Source organism: Oncorhynchus kisutch, linkage group LG25 (assembly GCF_002021735.2).
Source record: "Oncorhynchus kisutch isolate 150728-3 linkage group LG25, Okis_V2, whole genome shotgun sequence".
NCBI lineage: Eukaryota > Metazoa > Chordata > Actinopteri > Salmoniformes > Salmonidae > Oncorhynchus > Oncorhynchus kisutch.
Window position 1 is genome coordinate 5,982,595 of NC_034198.2, and position 10,216 is coordinate 5,992,810.

The 10,216-nt window shown below is 41.7% G+C and overlaps 1 long non-coding RNA gene across 1 annotated transcript; it reads right to left on the reverse strand.

The window, feature by feature from the left end:
- Positions 1–1,488: 1,488 nt before the first annotated feature.
- On the reverse strand, positions 1,489–3,393 carry LOC116357465 (uncharacterized). The gene is made up of 2 exons (XR_004205452.1): positions 2,850–3,393; positions 1,489–2,091 (listed from the first exon to the last, which is right to left on the reverse strand). It is a non-coding gene; the product is annotated as an uncharacterized LOC116357465 (long non-coding RNA).
- Positions 3,394–10,216: the final 6,823 nt, after the last annotated feature.

Consider the following 10,216-nt stretch of genomic DNA (forward strand, 5'->3'; position numbering starts at 1 on the left):
ATCAAGCTTGTGACTACAAACTTGTTGGATGCATTTGCTGTTTGTTTTACTTGTGTTTCAGATTATTTTGTGCCCAATAAAAACGAATGCATTGTGTCATTTTGGAGTCGCATTTCTTGTAATAAGAATATAATATGTTTCTAAACACTTCTACATTAATGTGGATGCTACCATAATTACGGTTAATCCTGAAGGAATCGTGAATAATGATGAGTGAGAAAGTTAGTTGCACAAATATCCTACCCCCAAGACCCTCTAGGTTAGCATTTTTTAAGGGGGGTGGGTGAAATATATGCCACTGTAACTTTCTCACTGATTATTATTAAATGTTTGACTACTTTATTATACATATAATGGATGAAAATATCCCCAACTTAAAGCTGACAGTCTGCACTTTAACCTCACAGTCATTGTATCATTTCAAATCCAAAGTGCTAGAGTACAGAGCCAAAAATGTGTCACTGTCCCAATACTTTTGGAGCTCACTGTAGATAAATTCTCTTGTTAAATAGTTTGGTCTGCAGCTTATCATGAGGTATTCTAACTAAGGCGAACAAAACTCAAGACTTCCTTAACATTAGAGATCACGCACCAGCTGTTGTTAACAAAGTGACACACCACTCCTCTCTTCGCCTTACCGAGTCTGCCGTCCAGTCTTCACGATGCAAAGAAAAACTGTACACTGAGTGTACAAAACATTAGGAACACCTGCTCTTTTCATGACATAGACTGACCAGGTGAAAGCTTTGATCCCTTATTGATGGCACTTGTTAAATCCACCTCAATCAGTGTAGATGAAGGGGGGGAAATAGGTTAAAGAAGGATTTTTATGCCTTGAGACAATTGACATATGTATGTGAATGGTCAAGACAAAAGATTTAAGTGTGGGCTCCCGTGTGGCGCAGAGGTATAAGTCACTGCATCTCAGTGCTAGAGGCATCACTACAGACCCTGGTTTTGTTCCAGGATGTATCACAACCGGTCGTGATGGTGGCACACAATTGCCCCCGCGTCGTCCGGATTTGGCCAGGGTAGGCAGTCATTGTAAATAAGAATAAACTGACTTGCCAAGTTAAATATATAAAGATAAATAAATAATAGTGTCTTTGAACCGGTTTGAGTTTTTCAAGTTTAACAGATGTTTAACACTCAACAGATTCCTGTGTGTATTAATAATGGTCTACCACCCAAAGGACATCCAGCCAACTTGACACGTCTGTGGGAAGCATCGGAGTCCACATGGGCCAGCATCCCTGTGGAACGCTTTCGACACCTTGTAGATTCCATGCCCTGATGAACTGTTCTGAGGGCAAAAGAGGGTGCAACTCAGTGTATATCCATATACGTGTTCAGCAAAGACTCTGAGAAACATAGTATATTACAGTTTTTCAGGTCCCGTTGATAGGATAGATCCAAAGGGAGCTCGTCCAGTTTGTTCTCCAGTGATGGTACTGTTCTGGAAAAATTCTTACACAGGGACACTCGAAGTCCATCTTAAATGAATCATTGTTTATTGTCAGCGCGCTGGAGAGGTTCCAAACAACTCAATGCATCATAGTACACATCAATCAGGAGCTCTCTGGGCAGTCCCAGCAGTTGTCTATAGGCTATACACAGACATGTTATATATGCATGGTTTAGCATCATTCATTCATCATTATTGTTTTGTTTCATTCATATGACCGACCACTACTGTTTCATAACATGTGACAGACCAACACCTTACTACGAGGCTTCTCCTCTCTAAGCTGAGACCTTGAAACTGGGATATCTTTTGTTTGTTCTCAAAACAAGGTCTGGGCGTACTGCCAAATTGCAGCTACTGATAAGAGTATTTGTTTAGTCAACCACTTGCATGAACACAAATATAGTTTTTTAGAACAGCACATGATTAGAACACAGAAATGAGGTATAAGAAAAGCACAAACATTATTCCCTTTACAGTACATTCGCCAATGTTGGTGTATTTGCTTGTCAACGTAGTCTCGTCAGGGTGCCAGGTCGCATGCCTCTCTTTCGCTGTAACGTCCTCTTTTGAGTCCCTGGGATAAAGGCCTGGTCCGGAGTAAGAAGAACGTCCAGAGCTGCCAACTGGTTGAAGTATGTTTGTTAGTGATCCCTGTTCTGATGTCTAGAAGCTGTTTTCAGTCATAAGAAATTATAGAGGAGGCATTATGTTTCAGGTAAGACCCAAATTGTGTTGAAGTAGCAATGTTTATTACAGCAACAGGGGTAGGCAAACGACAGGTCAAGGCAGGCAGGGGTCAATAATCCAGAGTAGTGGGCAATGGTAAAGGACGGCAGGCAGGCTCAGGGTCAGAGGCAGGCGGGCTCAGAGTCAGGACAGGCAAGGGTCAAAACCAGGAGGGCAAGAAAAAGAGAGACTGGGGAAAAGCAGGAGCTGAGACAAAATGCTGGTTGACTTGACAAACAAGACGAACTGGCCACAGACAAACAGAGAACACAGGTATAAGTACCCAGGGGATAATGGGGAAGATGGGCGCCACCTGGAGGGGGGTGGAGACAAGCACAAGGACAGGTGAAACAGATCAGGGTGTGACATTATGTTAAAAAAAAGATCAGCATATAAAAACACACAAAATAGCAGAATTGGTCAGGATTCCGTAAGACGGCTGCTATCCACTGCAGAGCCATCTTTTTCATCAAAATCAAATCAAATTTTATTGGTCACATGCAGATGTTATTGCGAGTGTAGCGAAATGCTTGTCATAGCTTGCATCAGCTATAATAAATCAAGATTTATTCACAATCACAATGACATAAGAAGGCTTAGAAATAAGAGTTTGGCATTTTGATAGAAATGTCTACATCAGGGTGACTGTCCTTACCTTAAGTGGTATGGCCACCAATGGAGTTTGCCTGTGGGTTTGTCTTCACCCCTCCATCAACCTATCAGGGGGAAGTCAAAAGGAAATCACTAATTGCAATTAAACGTTCAGGTAAGTTATGATTTTTCCGGCACACTTCAAATTAAATCTTGCTAACATTGTTCACTGCTACCACCCCTACCCTAGATACTGCTGTGTACAAAAAGACCACCGAACTTTTGTCAGTGAACCAACTAATGTTTTCCAGTTCATTAATGAATCTTGTGTAGTCCACATTAACAATGCTCTGTCTCTCATCTCTCCCAGCTCCCCTCCCTCCCCCAAACAGAGCGTGTCCCTGCAGTCCTACCCCTCCAGCACCCTCCTCAGAATCTCAAAAACAACAGCCCCCTTTCCAGAGCAGAAAATCACATGGTGATTTTGGTGAGGTGAAGAGAGCTCCCAACTCCTCGCCACTGTTTGAGAATGCAGCCTTCCATCTTAGGTGAGGAGTTGATGTTCTGTCACACCCTGACCATAGTTTGCTTTGTATGTTTCTGTTTTGTTTGGTCAGGGTGTGATCTGAGTGGGCATTCTATGTTGGATGTCTAGTTTGTCTGTTTCTGTGTTTGGGCCTGATATGGTTCTCAATCAGAGGCAGGTGTTAGTCATTGTCTCTGATTGGGAACCATATTTAGGTAGCCTGTTTTGTGTTGGGTTTTGTGGGTGGTTGATTCCTGTCTTTGTGTTTGTTGCACCAGATAGGGCTGTTTCGCCACGTTTATTGTTTTGCATTATGTTCATGTTGAGTTTTCCTATTAAAAAACATGAACTTCAACCACGCTGCATTTTGGTCCGCCTCTCCTTCGCAGGAAGAAAGCCGTTACATGTTCCAGGCTCGCTCAAACAGCTCACATCTCAAACATCTCAGAGGAAGGCCCCAAAAATTGTCAAAGACTCCAGTTACCGAAGTCATAGACAGTTCTCTCTGCTACCGCACGGCAAGCCATGAGACTGCTGAACAATTAATCAAATGGCCATCCGGACTATTTACATTGACCCCCCTTTGTTTTTACACTGCCCCTTTGTTTTGATACTACTGCTACTCACTATTTTTTCTATGCAGTCACTTTACGAATGACCTTGACTAACCTGTACCCCCGCACATTGACTCGGTACCCCCTGTATATAGCCTCGTTATTGTTATGTAATTTTCTTGTGTTACTTTATGATTTCATTTTTTTAACTTTACTTTATTTATTAAATATTTTCTTAACTCTATTTCTTGAACTGCATTGTTGGTTCCTCTCTGGGACAGGCGTCCCACTAGCGGGACAACTTCCGGTGAAACTGGAGGGGGTGCAATTCAAATAAATAATCATAAAAATGATGGATACTAAACATTTAGGAACATACAAGTGTCTTATATCGGTTAGAAGCTTAAATTCTTGTTAATCTAACTGCATTGTCCGATTTACAATAGGCTTTACAGCAAAAGCATGCCATGCAATTTTTTGAGGACGGCGCCCCACATCAAAATATTTTTCCACCAGCACAGGTTTCATAAATTCACCAATAGCGATTAAATATTCATTTACTTTTTAAAAATCTTTATATCCCAAAAAGTCTGTTTAGTTGACACCATTGATTTGAGTAATCCACTCGTTCAACATGCAGATAAAGGAATCCAAAAAGCTACTGTTAATCTTTGTTAAAACCAGTCAAAATACGTTTCTATTCAATCCTCAGATACCCTAAAATATAATTAAACTATAATATTTCATACGGAAAGAAGTATGTTCAATAGGAAAACGATATTAGCAGGTGCCTGTCCTCTTCGTGTCACGCCTGCTCCTGCTCTTCCCTTCCCCTGGCGCTTGAGTGCGCCTGATTACCCTGCATCACACGTTTCTGCCATCCATCACTCACACCTGCCTTCCCTCGTCACACGCATCAGCGTTATTGGATTCACCTGGACTCATTCATCACCTGTTATTTCCTCCCCTATATTTGTCAGTTCCCTAGCTTTGTTCCCTGCTGCTTCATTGTATTGTTTATGTCTTAGTTTATGTTCTTGATGCTGTTCATGTCTTGTCTATGTCCGTTATTATTAAATGTTTTACTCCCCGTACCTCCTTCGTCCATCCAGCGTCATTCTTCGTGACACTTCGTTGCGCACGCATAGACTAATTTCTAAGTCTGTACCCTAGTACTAAAACTCATAATTGTTCCTTGTTTGGGAAGAAACAAGCCTAAAACCTTGAACAAAGACCACTGACATCCAGTGGAAGCCATAAGAATTGCATACTAGATTACATTTTATCCCTATACGTTCTAATGGAAGAGCATGGGCTCTCAAAAAAAACATTTCTGGTTGGTTTTTCTTTGGATTGTCTGCTACCATATCTATTGTGTTATAGTCTCCTACATTATTTTAACATTTCTACAAACTTCAGAGTGTTTTCTTTCCAATGGTACCAATTATATGCATATCCTGGCTTCAGGGCCTAAACAACAGGCAGTTTACTTTGGGCACGTCAGTCAGGCAGAAATTGAGAAAAATAGACCCTAGCCTGAAGAAGTATTAAGGGCTTGTAAAGTAAGCATTTCACGGTAAGGTCTACACCTGTTGTATTTGGCGCATGTGACAAATATAACTTGATTTGTTTTGACAGGTTTGCCTAGCAATAATGTCATTTTTATATACAGTTCAATTGGCATTGTATCAGTATTGTGGCTAACATTGTGTCCATCTCTACCTTCCTCAGCTCTACTTCCTTCATCCATGCGATCTCAATCACCTGCTTACATCCAGCCAATCCCAGGCACCCCTTCCCTTCCAGTAACCAGAGGCTGACCTTCCGAAGGAGGAACCAGACATTGGGGGTTATCCATGGGATCCAGACTACTCATACATTATCGCAGAAGGCAGTGGGGAAGGGATGAAGCATTTAAACACCACCGTCAACAGATGACTGGTCAATGTGCTTCAAAGAGACATTCTTTGGTAGGCTTAAAGCTAGTATAATCAGACAATACTGGCATTCATGCTATCCACATATTAAGATGCCAACAAAACAAAGACTCTTGCATGTGATGACAGACGAAGATATGGCAAAGATTATGATGACAACCAGAGCATGAATTGCACAGTGACATTCGAAGTGGTCTCTATTGAGTGGAAAAAATGTATGGGCCTAATAGTAAAGACAATTTAACGGGAAAAATAATTTACCATTTTAATGTAGCATGAACACAACAGTCATGATACTTTCATCTAATCACTTCAAAAAGTAGGCTTACCTACCTGTGCATGTTCGTCCACACCAAAATAATCAAACAGTGCAATGGATGTACACTTGCGCAATTAGATTAATGGAATTAGATATCTGTTTACAAAACACCAAAAAGTGTGCCTAATGACGTCGGACGATTGTCATTGATTAGGCCTACGTTAATTGATGCAGCTTACTGACAAATTCACCTTTTTTGTATCCTGAAAAGTCGGGACACCCCCCAAATGGGTCTGAAACTGTCCAGAGAAAACCGGGATGGTCACCATAAAACACACAGTCATTTTACTGGACTAGGCTACAATGTGTAGGCCTATTACCATGAACTTCAACTGGGGATACCGGTAGCCATTAATGTAGTGGTAAAAAAAAAAATTGGTGGCCATTTTTCAAAAAAAATGTGGGTAAACTGCGTTTACTTGTGTTCACCTTCCACTAGACCTACACCACTGCCGGTAGCCTACCTTCTCAGCAGAGGCAATTTTACACACATGAACACGTGCGGAACAGGTACCCTACATTCAATATAATACACCAGTTGAATCAAAACATGTTTGTACCATAGTTCATGAGTTGTCCATAATTCATTAATTGAATGCTTGGAGTCTTCACAGATCGTGTGACACAACACACTACTTTCCTTTCCTTACATTGACATTCATGACAGTGTTATTTGTAATTATTAGAACATCAGAACATTGAAGTTAAAACCTGTATGATTCCTGGATCTTGGAAATCTCTGAAAATACACTGTAAGTGTAACTGTGCCTATGTAACATTTCATTATGTTTAGACGTAAAAACAGTTACCAAAAGAGTCAACTATAGGCCTACTGTCATTGATGATGGATGGATTGGATGGATTGGATGCACATTCGTGTCTAGCTGTAGGATAGTTGTCTAGTGATATTGGCGGCCATCATCCGCTGATCCAGGAAACAAAATATTGATAGAAAATAATAAAGAAAAATAAATGGTATACTTCTTATGGCCACGGACGGCATAGACAACACCAATACCCGCGCGCACCTGAAAAACAAAGCAATGAGCGCTCTAGACAGCTGACTGACAAAAGCAAACTGATAAAGCAACAGATACATCTAATGCATTGGAATAAAGGCTATTTTTTAAATCAAGGACGAATGGCAAACAAACAGCAAAAATGAGCAAGTACAAGGGAAAATTGATGCGTTTAAAGGAGCTCAGCTGAGGTCAAATTCGGCGGAATATACAGACGGTATATACAGCCACATAGAAGTAAATGGTTTAAATCATGACAGAGTTGTTTAATTTGGAAGCTTTTATTTTCATATTTACCACTGTAAAACATATTTGCATTTAGAGGAGCTAATGTCTCATTCAGGGCAGCTGAGCCTCCCCCGGCTCCCCCGTAATTTGCACACTGAAGACAACCAGCGTTGACATATGACTCTCTATACTTCTAGCTCCATCCTTGCCACCAAGACCTTCCTTTGAGGTCCTGTACAGAATCCCTAGTCTTGTTGCCGGATTCTTACATGCTGACCAGACCAGACACGTCGCGTGCGCGAGCGTTGCAAAATAAATTCAATTATTGTGTTATTCAACTTGTGTCTGATCGCAGTGCTCACCATAAAGGGCTGCATAGAAGGCTGCACGATTAATCGAATTCAGATTGAAATTGAGATATTGGCATGTGCAATATCCGTATCGCGAGTGGCTGCAATTTTCTCCTTTCTTTGACACTGTTAATACAACAAAAAATAGACTACAGTTCCTCCTTCACTGAGAAGCGCTGAAGTCCATTCATTCACTCTACATGCACATGGCCAATCACAAGCGGGCTCTCTCACTCGCTGCATGGCATGCACATGCTGGCCAATCACAAGCGTCCCCGCTTAGAGCATGCAGTTAGATGCTGGTGAGGAGAGAAAAGGCAAAACCTCAGCGTGTGTGTCAGAAACACAAGTGTGGTAAGGCTAGATTAAAAGAATGTGATAGGAATGCCTCCATAATAAATGTTGTTCTGTATAATCAATATTGTTTTGTTTTAAGTACAGTGGGGCAAAAAAGTATTTAGTCAGCCACCATTTGTGCAAGTTCTCCCACCATAATATACAAATAAATTCATTAAAAATCCTACAATGTGATTTTCAGGATTTTTTTCCCTCATTTTGTCTGTCATATTTATTTATTTATTTACCTTTATTTAACCAGGTAGGCAAGTTGAGAACAAGTTCTCATTTACAATTGCGACCTGTCCAAGATAATGCAAAGCAGTTCGACAGATAAAACGACACAGAGTTACACATGGAGTAAAAACAAACATACAGTCAATAATGCAGTATAAACAAGTCTATATACAATGTGAGCAAATGAGGTGAGAAGGGAGGTAAAGGCAAAAAAGGCCAAGATGGCAAAGTAAATACAATATAGCAAGTAAAATACTGGAATGGTAGTTTTGCAATGGAAGAATGTGCAAAGTAGAAATAAAAAAATAATGGGGTGCAAAGGAGCAAAATAAATAAATAAATTAAAATTAAATACAGTTGGGAAAGAGGTAGTTGTTTGGGCTAAATTATAGGTGGGCTATGTACAGGTGCAGTAATCTGTGAGCTGCTCTGACAGTTGGTGCTTAAAGCTAGTGAGGGAGATAAGTGTTTCCAGTTTCAGATTTTTGTAGTTCGTTCCAGTCATTGGCAGCAGAGAACTGGAAGGAGAGGCGGCCAAAGAAAGAATTGGTTTTGGGGATGACTAGAGAGATATACCTGCTGGAGCGTGTGCTACAGGTGGGAGATGCTATGGTGACCAGCGAGCTGAGATAAGGGGGGACTTTACCTAGCAGGGTCTTGTAGATGACATGGAGCCAGTGGGTTTGGCGACGAGTATGAAGCGAGGGCCAGCCAACGAGAGCGTACAGGTCGCAATGGTGGGTAGTATATGGGGCTTTGGTGATAAAACGGATTGCACTGTGATAGACTGCATCCAATTTGTTGAGTAGGGTATTGGAGGCTATTTTGTAAATGACATCGCCAAAGTCGAGGATTGGTAGGATGGTCAGTTTTACAAGGGTATGTTTGGCAGCATGAGTGAAGGATGCTTTGTTGCGAAATAGGAAGCCAATTCTAGATTTAACTTTGGATTGGAGATGTTTGATATGGGTCTGGAAGGAGAGTTTACAATCTAACCAGACACCTAAGTATTTGTAGTTGTCCACGTATTCTAAGTCAGAGCCGTCCAGAGTAGTGATGTTGGACAGGCGGGTAGGTGCAGGCAGCGATCGGTTGAAGAGCATGCATTTAGTTTTACTTGCATTCAAGAGCAATTGGAGGCCACGGAAGGAGAGTTGTATGGCATTGAAGCTTGCCTGGAGGGTTGTTAACACAGTGTCCAGAGAAGGGCCGGAAGTATACAGAATGGTGTCGTCTGCGTAGAGGTGGATCAGGGACTCACCAGCAGCAAGAGCGACCTCATTGATGTATACAGAGAAGAGAGTCGGTCCAAGAATTGAACCCTGTGGCACCCCCATAGAGACTGCCAGAGGTCCGGACAGCAGACCCTCCGATTTGACACACTGAACTCTATCAGAGAAGTAGTTGGTGAACCAGGCGAGGCAATCATTTGAGAAACCAAGGCTGTCGAGTCTGCCGATGAGGATATGGTGATTGACAGAGTCGAAAGCCTTGGCCAGATCAATGAATACGGCTGCACAGTAATGTTTCTTATCGATGGCGGTTAAGATATCGTTTAGGACCTTGAGCGTGGCTGAGGTGCACCCATGACCAGCTCTGAAACCAGATTGCATAGCAGAGAAGGTATGGTGAGATTCGAAATGGTCGGTAATCTGTTTGTTGACTTGGCTTTCGAAGACCTTAGAAAGGCACGGTAGGATAGATATAGGTCTGTAGCAGTTTGGGTCAAGAGTGTCCCCCCCTTTGAAGAGGGGGATGACCGCAGCTGCTTTCCAATCTTTGGGAATCTCAGACGACACGAAAGAGAGGTTGAACAGGCTAGTAATAGGGGTGGCAACAATTTCGGCAGATAATTTTAGAAAGAAAGGGTCCAGATTGTCTAGCCCGGCTGATTTGTAGGGGTCCAGATTTTGCAGCTCTTTCAG